Here is an 18,257-nt window from a genome sequence, read left to right on the forward strand (position 1 = left end):
ATTATACTTGTTTCTTATCTCAAGAGACCTACTTTAATCCATCCCACTATATATATTTTATAACTTAAATTGAAGATTCCAAACCATTCAAATTTAGAATTGACTTATAAATTTTATTAATTTTTTTAATAAACTTTCTACTATTCTTTAATAGAAAATGAAAGTTACCAAATAAGTTTTCTCAATTTGGTAATTCTACTCTAATTCATTTTAATTTTAAGTATTGATAAAAATAAAGAAAATAAATTATTTTTAAAACTTTTTGATCATTCATTAAAGTATTTATACAATTACTAGTATAGATATCTTAAATACATCTATCTAAATGTTGAGAGATATCTTGATGTTTTTTAGATAGTTGTATATAAGATGTCTTTATCCATAATTTTATTAAATTATTTATTCATATATTAATATTTTAAGTACATAGTTTATTTTTATTACTTTTACATTTACTTATTTCTTAAAATATACAACTTTTTTTGATTGCTTTAAAAATTCTATTTTAAAATTCTTAAATAAGAGATTTACCAAATTAAACTACTAAATTGATGAAAAAAGATAGTACAAACTCGTGTCACATTTTTATTAAAAAATTGACCAGCACATCAATTTTTTTGTCAATTTCAACCACATAAAAGTGGCCTTTATGTTTTGAATTTGAAAATGATTTAAACTAACGAAATGTAGAATTCTTGATGAATTTTATGTTTGTAATTTAAAAAATAAAATAAAACTTGATTTGATGTGTTTTTTTTTAATAAATTTAAGTGTAAAATTGAAATGCTAAATTCAAGAAAAACTAAGATCTAATTAACAACACAAAAGAAAGATCAAACAATGTTTTTCCCTTTTTTTAAGAAATAGATAACTTCAATATATAGTACATAGAGAAAAAAATAATTTTCAATAATTTTTTTTCTCATAGTAATACTTTAAAGTCAAACTTACAAAAATTTGATAATTCTAATTTAATGTCACCTTTTTCCTAATTCTTTTTATCATTTTAGAATTTAAATTATACGTTTTGGAGAAGATTCTCTCCCATTGCGAATCATTAATTTTTTAAAACTTTAGAATATGTTTTAACATATATTTTTGAAATTTCTACTCAAACTCGTATTTTATTATAACAACCTACTTGCATTTTTAAAAAAATATATTAACGTTAGTCAAAATATTAAATATATATGTATTTGGATTGTAGACTTCAAGCTCTATAAAAATGAAATTTTCACTTTAAAAAAAAAAAATCATTTTTACTAAAGAAATATTTAGTTCAAGTGGAATGTTGAGAAAAATGACGAGGTGACTGCTAACTAGGCAACCACATGGATAGTTTTGGGTGAAAGGGTTTCACATGAAATTGTTTTGACCAAAACCCTTTCACCTTAAGCTACACAAGAAAATTTTTCATTGCTGAAATTTTACAAAGGAAAAAAAATAATTTTTTTGTTTGATCGAAACAAACCTTGTGGTCCACATACAATCCATGTGGTTTCGGGTGAAAATATTCTGATCAAAACCTTCTCAATCTAAATTTTTCAATAGAAACTATTTAGTTAGCTGAATGTGTGACACAAGTTTATGTTTCTAGCCATATAACTATTTTATTAATATAACCAAATATCTCAACTTAAACCTTAATTTGTAGTTGTAATTGTGATTGATTGTTTTTCTACTATCATTTCAATCAAGTAATGAGATATTTGATTTTAAAAAAGAGAGCTAATTTATGCTAACATCCTTATACTACGTATTTATGAACAAAAATAATTTTTTTTTCTACGCATAATCAATGAGCATACTCTAAACTTGAATTTGAAGTTTTCTAAATTACACATATACAAAGAAAGAAGGAAACATTAGACTACGGAAAATGGCAATGATAACAAAAACTTAATTTTAACTAAAAATGAAAACATAGAGATAGAAGAACTTGTTAGCAGAGATACAAGCTCACTGCTTAGGCTACTAGTGTATAGCAAAAACATCTTCACCTGGCACTATCATCCTATTGTAGTTGACTCAAAGTATCCAAAAATGTTCATCTTATGTGATAAGATGGTTTTGACCTAGACACACATATATTTGGGACCGTATAGGAGTTTTCCTCAATCAAACCCCTATTTTGATATTTTGATCTCCATAGATAGCTGAGAAGGAAATGATAAAAGGAAGCTTTTAAATCCTAGTTGTATCAATGATTAAAAAATAGTAAAAGTATTTGATAATGGTGTTAACCTTGGTCTACAGGGAAAAACACCATTGCATGCAAATGAATTTGACAATAAAGATAAATATATATATATTTTTGTATCAAAGATATTATTCTACAATAAACAAAAAATAAATAATAAAAAACAATAAGAGAATGTTACCAACAATAAAGGCTTCCCTTAGTGTGTGTAAATTATATGAAAGCGAGAGCTTTAATTTTGTAAGATTGAATTGCTGTAAGGGAATTGTTCAACAATGGTGAAGCACTTAACAAAATATTGGAGTAGTGTTTGGAAGTATTTTGAAAGAGTTTTCCCACAAGAGAGAGATAGAAAATTATTTTCAAGAATTTGTCAAAAGTTTTTCCAAAATGGAAGATTTTTTTTTTCTCAAATAGGAGGGAAGAGGTTTTAATTTCTCATTATATATTATGACACATGTCATAAAAATCCATGCAAAAAGTGAAGTTTTGAATTTTAAAAATTTATTGGACATCAATGTGTAACATAGACATTTGCTGTTGGCAATAACAATGAAGGAAAACTGAGAGGGGGGGGGGGGGGGGGGTGAATCAGTTTTCACCAGATCTAACAATTTAAGAACAACTTTATATCTGATCAAATGCAACAATAACATAGATAAACACAATAACACCAACACGCATAACACCAAGATTTTGACGTGGAAAACCAGATTAAGGGAAAAACCACAATGGGAACCTACCCACAATAAGATGATACTCTGCAGTAGTATGTGAAAATATTACAATGGGGAATGCACATGCATTCAGGCACATTGCCTAGAGCTCACCGGTCAAACAAGAAGGGCTACAACCCTGAGGAAGGCTTAGTGCCTTACAAAGATCAGACAAAAATCTAGATTAGATGAATTGAAAGAATAGCATCTCCAAATGCTTGATGACAATTCCAGTTAAGCACATTTGTCTGCCCTGCAACACTCTCTGCTCTACAATTCTCACCAAAAGATGAATTCGCTTGTTCGGAATACACCACTCTCTGATAATGTAGACACAACACCTATATCCAAATTACATGAATATGACATCTATTTATACAAATCAACAACCTTGACAACAAGGTTGGCTCAACCCATAAGACCTAATTACAAAATTACAACGCACGATACATAAATCAACCACCTGACCAATACAATGCCATGATGACATAACATGGACCCAAATCAAATCCATGAACACGCAACACCACCAAAAATCTCGCCTAGATCATCTGCAACATGCAACACCACCGAAAATATCGCATACCACGAAGAATATCACCGAACCCATAAGATCTTCAATAACGCACATAATGATCAATGCAAACCAACAAAACAAATATGACATGATTAGGAAACACCAACAAGGACGTTAGAACCATCCACAATAGCTGCACCAACACCACTTAATCAAATCTTCATTGATCAACACGTTGATACGCAAGAACACTCAACAACAACAACTGGGACTAGAAAGATAACTTGTGGAGAACCAATCATGAACCATCTGAATTGAAGACACACATGAACATCCCAAACACTCTCCCAAATCCGCAAATCAAGATATAATCATTTTGGAGCACACCGAATCAAATACTAAAACACTTGAACACTAAAAAACCAATCCTCATACCGAAATCCATAACCCGAGCAAATCACTACATATGATCATGAAACCAACACTGAATCAACTAGAAATACTTCATTACTGAAATTACAATCTCGCACTAGCACATCTGCCACATACCAACTGAAACAATCAAACCAACTCTCTGCAATACCTAAACACATGAATATGTTGACATCAATGACAACAACATATCCTAGCAGCAACAATATCCAACATTTGCATATCGTGCTCTTGTCCAAGATAATTCTATTGAAATCAAGAATGCAAGTTGGTAAAATCTTATGCTCTTTAAATGTAGGATAAAATATAAAAAAATATCATTAATGTAAGGACTAGGGTAAGTTCAATGTGTAAATGTGAATTTGCACAAGTATGTAATTTTTGACACTACACTTTGCCCCCACTTTAGCAAGATAATTGCACTAGGAAATGGGCCATACTAAAGTAAATGGTGATATGCATAATATATAAAAAATAACGATTTTCTAAAAAAATATATTATAGAGGACACTAAAAAAGATGAAGTGGATTGATAATGTCCCTTGATTCGAGTTTTGGGAAGCTCCACAATTTTTGAGTTGTCTCCTTTTGCCATGGGTGTTTTTGGTTTTGTGTTAGTTTACTCCTTTATTTCATCCCATGGTAGTTATTTTGTATTTTATTCTTATGGGTCACCTCCTTTTAGAGATTCCTTTTGGAGATACCCCCTTTCCATTCTCCATCCCTTCGATTCTTGGACCCCTCTCACAAGGTTGACACCAAGGAGAAAGTACCATAATTTATAAAATAAATTTCATCTCTTTCTCTAGTGTTCATGTTTAGATCAAATATTAGATTTTCTCCTTATTCTCCTCTTTACTACCTTACCAAGGTCCTACCAACAAAAGCAATACGAGCAAGAAAAGTGGGAGATCACACATCAAATTTTTAAGCCCCATAAGTATTCTCTATTTATTATATTTATACTCTAGACTCAATATTAAGAGAGAGATAGGAGGTTGACATATAATACACAACAAAATTTTAGTAGAATAACGCATAAACATAAATTAAATAATTTTCATATCAAGGCACACATAATAGATGACAACATATATTCATATGGATATACACATCTATTCATCATATGCATATAAAATATTTGTATAATTCTCCCTTTTATTATATTATCTCTCTTTACAAGTCTCAATCTCAACCTCTTTTATATATTTTTGTACTCAACTATCTCTTTGTTATATTTTATTCTACTTTATACATGTATTCACCTAATGGAATGATTATTTTACAATGCACTATTTTTTGAGGGGGTGTCTTTGTTGGAAGTATGTGTTGACGTGTTGCTGTGATTGTCATTGATGTCAAACTTGTTTCAGATTGGCCCAAAATGTTTGTGGTGCATAGTTATCTTGTTGTATTGTTGACGTTGCAGTTGTTCTATTGGTTGTTCCATAAGTAATTGGGTTCAGAATCAGTTGTTGGTGTTGAGTATTGTTGTTATCTTCATTGGATATAGTTTCAGTATTATGGATAGATGGTTTGTGGATTGGAAACATCTTTGTGTTCGTCGGGTGTTGTGGTATTGATCATTGTTGGTTGTGAGATTATATGTTAGACCTATCCTTAGGTATGTATATGATTTGTGGAAGCATGTTTGATATGTTATGGGTCTCACTGTAACGCGTGGAGATATGGATTTAAGTTATTTGCATTGGAGTGTATGTTGTTGACCATTAATTGCTTATATGGATGCGTAGCATGTGGATATGTTTTTGGTTATGTTTCTATGATTGTGAATTGGTACATTGATCTTCGGAAGTTCTGTTTTGGCCCCCTCTTTCTCCTAGAGTGGATCAATGTGTATTTTTGGTTCAGAAAGTGTTTTTTGATTCAGGTCCACTTGGTTTAAGCTTTGATGATCTATCTTGTATATAAGGATATGCATGTTTGAGTTGTGTAGAGGCCAAGGAAGAAAAGTGTGATGAATATAGATGCGAGGATAATCAGTGAGGTTCGATAAAGAGAAAAAGAAGAGTCGTGTTCGAATGATATGCAAGCTGTGTTGAGACTGTGACAAAGATTTGGAGTGTTAGCAGTTGAGATCAGAGTTTTGTGTGTTGATGTTGGTCACTTGATGCAGAGTTCAAGGACAACTTTATGATTGGGAGATCCTTCTTTTCATATCATTTTTGTATCTTTCCCTGAGTGCAGTTAGCTTAATGTTTTGCAAGTCCTCTTTGTATCTTTCCTCATGAGCAGTATGTGAGCAGTTAGCCTTGGTGTGCAAGTTTTGAGCAATTACCTCTTTTCTTTGTAATCTTGTGGGCAGGTGCCCACTGTGGTTTTTTCCCTATTTGGGTTTTCCACGTATAAATCTTGGTGTTCATGTGTTGGGGGTGAACCCACAATAGTGGGTTACACTTTTTTGCCAACTTTGACACTGCAATATTCATTTTCAGAAAAAACTTCAGATTCAGACACCTATTACTTCTAAACCGTAAGGAATTTGTAGATGATGTGAACTAGTGATTTGTGTAATTTTGTATGTAGATTCTAATATTTTTTTCAAAATTTTTTGGAATTAATTTGCTTCCATTTTTCTATCTCCCTCGAAAACTAGTTTTTTTAAAAAACAACATTTTTAAAGAGTGATACTCACTTTGTATAGCATACATTTTTTTCTATAATAGATATGAATGTGATTATTTTGAATTTGGTTTTCTAACATCGCTATATAGTGTTTGTAATTGGTTTTGTAACATTATCTTCAATATTTCATATTTTATTAAGATTTGAAGTCGAGTTAACTATAATTTTGACATATGTCCATTTGATATTACATAGCTTGTTGTTTATGTAATGAAAATCAATTTTAGTTTTTTGTTGGAAAGAGGACCTCAATACCTAGTGCGAAAATATTTTTTCAGAATTTTTTGGGTGACGTTTACTATTTTTCCATAAGCATTGAACAAAGAAGTTCATGTTCGGTGAAAACCCTACATTCATAAGAAATAAAATAAATATGTATTAATGAAATTAAAATTTGGAAATCTTATAATAAGGGATAATTACTTAAAAAAATAAAACTTCTAAATGAATTCATTTGACCCCCCAAAAGCTAATGTAAAATTGGTTTTTTATCAGCATTTGATAGATGCAAAGGAGACTCCATTGCAAGTATGATTTAGAAGTAGAGAGGTTCTATCCAAGAAATTTTGATCTAAGAGCCTTTGATATAACTTTCTTCAATTAATTACTTCAAATGGGACCTCTTAAAGCTTAAATCATTTTATTTTCTAAAAAATGTATGATTTCAGCAAAAATCAGGATGTACTAAAAGTGGGAACCAGCATTGTGAGTTCACCCTTGGATGAGTGTTATTGATTATTTGTTTATGTACTGCATTTAATTTTTGTTTTGGACTGATTCATCCCCCTCTTAATCCTACCTTGGGTTCAACAATATTTCCAATCAGGAGCTTCATAACCTATTTGTAGTGGTTTGTGATGGAATATTCATCAGTTCTGTAGCACTGTCAAATACTTTGGTAACACTCCTTGAAAGAAACACTTAGTGCTTTAGGATATTGATAACCTAGATGCTAATGGTGAACAAAAATTAGTTTAGAACACCACAAATATAAGTGGATAATCCTAGTTGACCCATAATGAAAACCCTATCTTGGTCATTGCTCCATACATGTATAGTTTTTTTCATTACATCAACCTCTATGAATTATATAGGGTTTTTATGAGCCATATTAATGACATTTGGCATTATGGTTGCATTATTGGGTAATTCAATATCATGATAGCATCAAGAGTCGATCAATTTCCTCTCAAGTTTCATGGTGTAATGTAGTTTAGAAGGATCTAGAGATATAAGGAATGAACAAAGTATCTACTAGCCTCGCCTTGATGTGATAACATAGTTAGTTCTATACAATGAGGTGTAAAAGAAAAAAATTCCTATTAGTACCTTTATATTGCTCTCAACTAAGATATTTTGCAAGAAATGATTCATCCTTGGTATGATTAAATGGTCTAGAGTTTGAATGAATTTGAGATAAGGTATAATAATGTAGGAAATTCGAATCTAACAAAAGGAAAGCTAGGTTCTTTTGAGATTAAACTTCATTAATTACAGAGATAAATTTAACTAACTAAAATGCTTGAATAAAAATAAGCTAGTGAAAATATACAAAAAAATAAATGGAAATATAACTTCCTAATGATAAAAATAAAAAATACACATGTTATGGAACTTGTTGAAATATGGAGCTCTTGGAAAATGATGTGTGTACGTCATGTAGACGTTTATGTGTAACACTATCATCTCATAAAAACTATGAATAGAATGATGCCCGAAAATTGTAAAGACCCAACTTTGTTATTTACCTAACCTGCAAAACCTAGAAACAAAATACACCAACAAATATATTAAATATACATATAATAGAATAAAATAAATTAAAATATGTAAATGAATTAAATAAAAGAAATGAACAATGAATGAGATTTTTTTTTTATGCAATTGAATGTCCTGAATATGATTGCACACATGAAGAAGAGGAAAAATGTTTGTGGCTGTATGAGGATTTGCCTCAGTCAAATCCCTTCTTTTGTCTTTCCATCTCCATAGTAGCCAAGATAGATGGATAAAATAAATATACTGTTTGTTCTTATTCTAAGTGCATCTAAAGATAAGAACAAGGATAAAATAAAATAATTTGATGAGGGATGTGAAAAAACCTCAAGATGCTCAGAGACACTAGAAGATAAAATGATATTACCTGGAATGCTTGAGAAATCCAAGAGATCAAGAGAGCTAGAAAGATTGTTGTGAGATCATTGTAGAGAGCTGTAGAGAGTTGTGTGTGGGGTTGATAGTGTAAGAGATCCAAGAGAGATTGTGTCAAACAAAATAAATCTATAGAAATGAGAAGAGGAGCTATTACGAATCAACTTGATCCATTTTCATTGATCTAGGAATGTGACAAGTGGAAAATGATTAAAAATAACCTTTGAAATGAAAAATTATTGCAATACACTAGCACTATGCATGGACGTCCATACTCAGTGCTAGTGTTTAGACAATTTAGGTTAAAAAATGATGGGAGATGAAAAAAATAAAGTTAATAGAAAAATGACACCAAAAAGTGACTATTGAAAAGAAGGTCTAAGAACAGTAAGAGGGAAAAGGGCTAATGCAAGGGATAAAATGAGCTTACATAAGAACTAAGGGAATAGACACCAGATTTGATAGAAAATATAGGTGAAACTATAAGGGTACATACTTTACAATATTACAGGTACTATAAAGGGACACAACATCCACTTCTAGGTATAAATGAGATATTTGTATGTGCAATGAATTAAGAGAATATGCAAGAAAAATGTTGGAAACATTTTTCTCTTAGGGATTTTTAGACATTATTTTGATATAATATTCTAGAGACCTATTGAATGAACCAAGGACTCTAGTAGAGTTGACCTTCCCAAACTAGTGTGCTAGTCACTTTGATTCCACCAAGTGCGAAAGTACAAAAAAGCTTATTGGCACCTTTACATTTCTCTCAAGTGAGGTATTTTACAAGAACTTATTCATCATTAGTGTGATCAAATAATTTGAAGTTGAAAAATTAAAATAGGGTGTTGTAGAGGGACTCAAAATTCATTTGTAGTTACAACTGAGATATTTGTAGGTTCCATTGATTGAATAAATATGCAAGAAAAAATTTGACAACTTTTTTCTCTTGGGGCTCTTAAGAGTCTGCCTTGGTGTAGTATATCCTAGAACTACATAGGCACCTATGAAATAAACCAAGTACTATAAAAACATTCACTTGGATACCTTGATGTGCTATTATAGTTGGTTTTGTTCCACAAGATACACAAAATAAAAGAATTACTATTGGCACCTATACATTGCTCTCAAATGAGGTATTTTACAAGATTATATTCATTATTGGCATGGTGAAATGATTTGGAGTGAAAAAAAATTGAGATAGGGTACTATAAAGAAACTTAACATCCGATTGTAGGAGAAAACAAGACATTTGTAGGTGCCATGGATTGATAGAATAGGCAGATGCAAGTTTAACAATTTTTTTCTCTTAGGAATCTTAAGAGGCCTAGATAGAACCTTATAGCTCAGAGGGATAACATTAGTTGAGGAATGAAACATATCCTCTCTTAACATTCACCCACTCACCCTAAATTTTTGCTCTCAAGGCTCTTAATATACCTAGCTAGAACCATGTAGCTTCAAAGAATAAAAAATATAGGGAAAATATAGGGCATCACTTAGAGTTTACCCACCCACCTCAATTTATTAAGTCAATCGGTTCAATCCCATGAGTTGTAGAATGAAAAATGTGGCGCTTGGCATCTTTATAGTGGGATCAACCCACAATAATGATTCTCACTTTTTGGCCAAATTAGGACAGTGAAATCAACATTTTGCAGCTAGACCATTAAGAGTTCATAGATGGACCAAACTAATAATTTGTGAGATTTTTTGTGCATATTTCATATATATATATATATATATATATAAATTCTAAATAATTTGTGGATCTTTTTATACGTAAATTTTAATAACATGTTTTTTATAGTAATCAACTACATTACTTGGGGATGTATTCTCGAGCTAAAATCCCCCGTCCTCATACTAGGGATGTTTCGGGGACTTGGGGATGGCTAGGGGCCATCCCCCTGCCATCCCCAAAATTGCAAAATCTATGGGAAATGTCCCAAAAGCTTGGAGATGATAGTGATTCTCAAAGAGGACGTCCCCTTATCTCTTGGACGATTGGGGACGTCTATGACATCCCCTAACCGTCTTGGGGATGACCAATTGCCCCCCTTTTCCCAACACATTTAAAAAATAAAAGAAGGGTAAAATGCTTAATTTTTTTTAATTTCTTTTTGTGGTCCCCACATCTCAGCAATAGTATATTTTTGGGATGGGGGATTAACTATATTTTGATAGTGAAATATTGATGGTTGCCATTTTTGTTCAGTTTGTTTCAATAAATAAGTTATTACATATTCAAATTTGTTGGTTACTCAGATTTTGGAAGCCATGTTACATTATATTTATAGATCAAACATTTAATAAATTTTCTGAGGTGATTTTGCTATATTGCTTCTTCAATAATAAATATTGTTGATATGGGAAATGCTTACAATCAAAGGTGTATTTAGATTTAAAGTTGAAGTATTGAAACATATAATCTCTGGGAATACTAATACTCTATACTCCTTTACAACCCTTACACGTTGAATGTTAAAGTGGAAACTTCATGACAGCCTTGCAAGGCCATGATGTTGGAGATTGATTTTCTTGGAATCCTTACATTTGCCATGATTTCAAAATCTTAGGCTTATACTTTATTTTTTGGTAACTGGAAAATGAAACTATATGGCAACAATGTAGCCTTTGGGTATTTTATATGTTAGTTTTCTAATAGCACATGCATATTGAGAATGAATTCTAATTTTTGAGTGATGAATGCATATTGTATTATTGAGTATTGACAAAGAACTTAAGGTTCCTGTAATGTTTTCATACGCATGCCATATCCATGTTTTCATATCAACATTTAAATTTTTTCTATATTTTATATTTCCGTCCCCTTTGCCGTCCCCAAAATTGGCAAAAAAGATGTCATCTCAGAACCTTGCCCCCCTCTCCCATGCCATCCCCATCCCAGAAACTCGAGGCAACATAGGTAATCAACATTTTTAAAAGTGAGGTTTATGTCGTCATGCATAACATTTTTTCTTTTTGCTAAGTGTCAGGCATAACATTTTTTATAGAAATGATAAAATTCTAATGTTTAAATTATAGATTTTTCACACCAATATCTACAGCATGGATTTTTTTCATATTTTTTTTTTGCATACAATTTTTTAATAAATTTTTGAAGTCAAAGTAAGTATAATTTGGATAGAGGTGTATGTTGTATTTCATAACATTTTTTGTATGCCATTGAATTAATTTATTCTTTTTTTTTGTTGAAATAAGGATATCAATACCTAGGGAAAATATATTTTGTAGAATTTTTTCTCTATTTTCTTATTTTTCCACATATGTAACAAAGACCTTAATGTTAAGTGAAAGATCTATATTCACAAGAAATAAAAAAAATGTATAATAATGAAATTAAATATATTCAAAATTATAATTTTTGGAAAGCTTATAATAAGCGATACATACAAAACATAAATTATAAATGAATTGATTTGACCCCCCAAAAGGTAAAGTAAAAGTGATTTTTGGTCAACATTTTTATATGTGCAAAGGAGACTCCATTGCAAGAAATATTTAAGACTAGAGAGGTTCTATTTGTTGACCCTTAAATTTGATTAATTAATTTAATCATATTTACTCCTTTGATCGCATGTATTAATTAGATAATTAATATTATTTGATTAATTATTGCTTTTCCCCTTCCAATTAATTAATGTTTTGTGTGAGCATTTAATTAATTAATACCTTTTGTCTTTCCTCTATTAAATAAGATAAGTATTTTATTCCTTATTTAATTCACATTCCTATTTTCCTCCAAACCCCTTTAATTGGGGCATATGACTCCTAATCTTAACCTCCCATCTAGCCTAACCCACCATCTAACCCAAGGGTTCTAACCAACCCTATCCTCTCAACCAACCTTATCCAAATCATGTGCACATTCCTTGTTTTAACAAATTTGGAAAAGAATCAATTTGTTTTGGTGTTTCTCTCCCAAACTGACATGTGGTTTACCTTCCACTTGTCATTTCTTGTAGTGACACTTGCCCTCTTAGAGGACACTTGTCACTCCCTAAATTGATACTTGTCTTCAATGAAGAAAAGTTGTGCTGTTGAATCCTCCTTTCATCTCCATCAATTCTTATTTAAACTCTCCATTTTCCTTCATTATCTATCCACTTTCATGCTATTGTAATGTCACAATACCATTTTGATTTCTCACATCCATCCATCTTTGCATACATTTTAGCTTAGTTTTTTGCATATCTAATCATCATGGAGCATTTTCAAGCATCTTTGGAGGCATAACATCGAGCACACATTCCAATCGAAGGACAATGAAATGAAGGAGACTTAAGTTTGCACTTTCTAATTGCTTTTATGATTTGCATAATTTGGTTTCCTTTTTAGCATCATAATCATGAGTGTAGGCTTGATAATTGTGTAGTTCTAGGTTATCACTTGCATTTCAATCTTTTTATTTTGCATAATTTTTTGCTCACATTTATGACACATATGGTGGGACCCACTTCACGGATCCTATATCACATTTTTTGTTGTTGTTTTAGTGTGTTATTTTTGTAGATTTCGAACACTTGCAAGAAAAAATGCGAGATTCTAGGTTGACTTTCGCTTCGGCGGAAGTAATTTTAGGCCCAGCTCATTTTTGAAAAATGACGTCCTTGGCACCTAATGCAACCTCCCTCTCTTGACGAAGACTGTCCCTCTCAGCCTGTAGCTATGACCTAGATTGAGTAAGTTGGTCTCGTTCCTACTTGAGTTGATCTCTCTCGATTGTGATGTCTAATACTCGTTTCTCTTCCTTGACCAAGGCTTCTTGTAATGACTAAATTTGGGAAAATGGATTCAGTAGTGTTCTTGAGCCCTCCCTCCTCTCCTCTCTCCTCTATCTCTTAGGCCTCTAGTCTATCTTGGCTCCGTGTACACTTGTGGCTTGTGTGGGTTCTTGCACACCCTCATTTATATCCATGGCCCATGTTGACCCTACCCCATCCTCTCCTCCTCCCTCTCTTGTAGCCCCTATCCTTGTCCCTATCTCCCCTTCTCCTCTGTCCTCTATTGACAAGCATTGCTAGTGCCCTTGGTAATCCCCTAGCCCTCATCACCACTGCAACTGCTTCTTCTACTACACTCCCTTGGGTTGGCTGATAGGTATTTACCCTGACTCCACTCACCTGTGCCTCCCTCCATCATGCCCCTAGTGGCACCAATCCTAATCTCCCTACTAGTCTGCTTGTCCTTTGAGATTTGCTAGCTCTGCCCTCACATCCCATGCAATCAACGCTAGACTTGTCCACTCTATGATCAAATCTATCCTATCTAGGGATGACCCAAACTCCACAACCCTCTCTTAGGTAATCTGCCAAAATCGATGCTCTAGCTCTAGGATATCTTGTCTAAATCCAAATTGCATTCTAAACCTGTCTGGCTAGTACAAATTGACCACATACTTCCGTCGATTGATAATGAATATGGGCATAATAAGATAAGGAATATGGTGTGCATGCTTGGCCCAACTTATCATTCTCATGGAGGGACTCCAAGTGATACCTCCTACATCAATTTGGTCAAAAGTGACCCTCCAATGGTCTACATCGTCTACCTCCTCATAATGGAGACTATCTCGCTAGCTATATACAATAGGCTCCTCACTCATCTTGTCACACCTTACTGCTGGTTGAGTCACCACAATGTGCTCCCAGGCCCAAACATGTAGCAATGTCGCATATCCAAAACTTCAGCCTCAATGGTAGCATATGTCACGAATCTCACTATATAGCTTTGCTAAAATTAGAGTACCCTAGGCCATTGGCTGACCTACATCCATTGCATCAATGAACGACTGTATCATACCTATTACTACTGATCTCCCACCTCTATCTGGCAAAAGGATGCTGTTGACCAGTGCACATAAAAAGAAGTAAATATGTCTATTTGGTGGCTCTTGTCTTTGTGATTAATCCAAGGATATGTATCCATAGTGTAGCACCACACCATCTCCCACCAGTTTTTATATAGTATCATCTTTTTCCACCCTCTCAATAACGACTTGTACTGCATGGATTGACAACCTCAACATTTGGTACATGTCCTCTTCAGTAATAGTAATCTCTCCTATCGAAAGATGGAATGCTGCAATGTCACTCCACCATCTCTTGACTAGTGCTATGACCATCAAAATGTGTGCCTAGATATGAGGTATCCGTGCTAGGTGTTCTAGGCCAATCACATCAATCCTATCCCACTCTTTCTCCCCAAACTGGTTTGCGACACGTAGCTCTGAAGATTGCCTCTCTTGACTCAACAAGATATATACACTCCACTACATCTAAGCAAACCGACATGTAATCTTGTCTCGCCTAGTTTTTGTTTTCTTCTATGTCCCTTTTCCTCTCTGATGGTCATTCTTGCCATTTTCAAGGAATTCCTACTGTTTTCTCCCTATCCCTTCTCCTTTCAGTGATATTTCATGCCTGATGATTCCCCCTTTCTAGCCTCCTCTAGTATGCGGGAATGTGATCTTGTTGGTCCTCAATTCATGGGACCTTGTTCTCGCTGTAACCCTACACACTCTTGCTAAGGTGAGAACGTGTTCCCAAACCCCCACCTTTTAATATGTTAATCCATGTGTTTTTGCCCCTTGCGCGGGTGGTGAGAATGCATTTTCACCACTTAGGCGTGCATTCTCGTAGGACATGAACCCACAAGAATGTATTTTTTATCCCTTGTAAGCTAATAAATGCAAATTAAAAAGAATTATGGAGTTCAAGTTTTGAACTCACTTGGCAGTCCGATCGTCAGTGTCGTTGGACGCTTGCCACGACGTCAACTTGTTGCCTCGGTGCCTGCCTGTCTGCCATCTCACCTGCGGATGTCAAAGCTCTAGAATGTGCAAATTCTCTCTAAGATCTCTCAATTTTTCTCTCATGCGCAATAAAAGTGAATTGTAAATTCTCAAATTTGATATTATAAGGCCTTCTAAAACCCTAATTCTCACCATCCCTGTCCCTTTGGTACCATTTTTTCATTCTATTTCTTCGTACGAACTCCTTTTTTGATGTTGTTTTCACCTCTTGGCTTTGTTTCATCTAGTATTTCTTCCTATCCATTGGGGCAATATTACTTTCGCGACACCATGCAATTTTGAGTTTCTTGTGCACCCTCTCGAGGAGGCATCACTAACTTGTCCTTTGTGGTTCGGTTGCCCCTTTACCGTTATCAGTCTTGTCTGGGGCATCATGTCACTCCTGCTTCTTCCAGTCCTTAGCGTTTTGTTTTCTTTGCACCAAAGATATTCTAGCACCACTATAAAGAGGGTTAAAATGTAGATGCTTAAATTTGATTAATTAATTTAATTAAATTTAATCTTTTTACCGCAATAATTAAACAAATAATGAACATTATTTAATTAATTATTGCTTTTTTCCCTTCCAATTAATTAATTAATGCTTCATGTGAACATTTAATTAATTAATTCCCTTTTCCTTTCCTCTATTAAATAAGTATTTTATTCATCTTATTCAATTCACATTCCTGTTTTCCTCCAAACCCCTTTTATTTGAATTTAAATAATTCAAATAATTTAATTGGAGCACATTGCTCCTAATCTTAACCTCCCATCTAGACTAACCCACCATATAACCCAAGGGTTCTGACCAACCCTATCCTCTCAACCAACCCTATCCAAATTATGTGCACATTCCTTGTGTAGACGCACAAATCTGACCACTTTCATAAGTGAATATTTAATATTTATTTTAACCTCATTCTTCTATTTAATTAAATTCTATTTAATTAATTAATTTATATTCATCTATTTGATTAAATGAATTACTCAATTTATTTAATTAAATTCACCTAAGCCTTTCATAACCTTTAATTAAATAAACCACTATTTAATTAATTCCCCTTTCTCCCCTTTTAATTTAATTTACATTTAATTAAATTGATCCTTGCAAGTAAATAAATCTAATTTATTTATTTAAATCCCCCACTTGTATTTATGCAAGTTGCTTCTATTTTTGTTGAAATAAAGTAATTTATTTTAATTAAAATTCCCCTCCATCCACTTGCATTTTCTCGCATCTCCCACTTGCCTCCCTAAAACCTCTTCTAGATTCTTCTAATCACTTCTATTTTAGCCTAATCTATCTCCTAAATATTGTCACATCCCTAAGCAAAGGGAAGTCACTTCTCGAAACCCTCAAAGTCTTTGAAAACCATTAAAGGCTTTATGTCCTCAACAAGTTAACCCTCAAAGTCTTCCAAACCATTAAAGGTTCTTACATAACCATCAGTGGTTAAAATCAACCTTCTTGCATGATTAGAGACTTTCTCTCTTACTCAACCCTCATCTAACCCAAGGGTCTCATCAAGCATTCATGAATTTAACCTTGGTTATCCCTTTAACCTTTTCACAAGAGCTTATCCCTTGGATAAATGCTTTATCCAATGGATAACCCTACCTAACCTAACGTAACCTTAACCCTTACCTCCTAAGGTAACCTTCATATCTTCTCAAGCATTTAATGATTCTTTCATCTCCTCTCAAACAATCTCTTGTTGACAATTGTCACCATTTCATTGGTGAGAATTGTAAACATGGATTGATAACTTTCAATCCCGCCCCTTGTTAAGATTATCCAATCTTGACCATCCATTGCCCTATTTTTCCTATAAATAGAGCTCTCATTCTCTCATTTTCAGATATCTAAGTTTCATGCATCTAATCTATAGTCATTTTACTAGGCATCTAGCCTCTCTTTGAGAAAATCATCTTAATACCATTTTAGAAGTAATTTTAAATATCATAGCATATCCATGTTAGACTAGTATATCATGGTAGGATAAGGTCACTAATCTTTATCATAGTATCATCTTTTATGCTAGTTTAAATCATCATAGATTCAATATCATACATATCTAGGAATGCATTCATGCTAAATTAATCAAACAACACTCATTCTTGGAGTTGTCATTCCTAAGTCACTTTTCTTAGTGATCTGAGAGCAAAGGCATTGACATGAGGGATCCTGTGAGATAGAGAACAATGGAATACCCCTTGGGAAGTTGAGCTATTCAATATAGCTCCATAACTTGCACCAAGAGTCCCATTGGTGTGTGGATGTTTTGGAACCCGACTTTTGCGTTTTTGTACCCCACTTTTCCCGCACACATTTCTGGCGCCCACCGTGGGGCTGGACCCTATTAATCTTATCGTTTTTGATGCAGGAACAATATTCTAAGCATGTGGAAAAGATTTTTTAGCACATTGGGACCTTTCTTTAGCGCATAGAAACCTTTAGTTAGCGCTTTTGGTATATTATTTAGCGCATTAGACCTCTTCTCTTGCGCAATTAGACTTTCTATTAGCGCCTGATATTTTGGCTTTATTTTGTATCATCATAAGCACATGTTGCAAACAGAGTAGCACATTCGATAATCAACTTAGCGTATAGAAGCCATTCTGTAGTGCATCTGCACTTTTCTGTAGCACATCTGTGCAACAGTCTAGCGCATAGCTCTGATAGAGGAAAAGGCAAAACTATAACTAAAGATTTTTTTTTTAGGCTTGTGAAGCCCACCCTCAGAATTTGATTGTTTTTGCTAACTGATT

The sequence above is a fragment of the Cryptomeria japonica genome, chromosome 11 (assembly GCF_030272615.1).
Source record: "Cryptomeria japonica chromosome 11, Sugi_1.0, whole genome shotgun sequence".
Classification (NCBI taxonomy): Eukaryota; Viridiplantae; Streptophyta; class Pinopsida; order Cupressales; family Cupressaceae; genus Cryptomeria; species Cryptomeria japonica.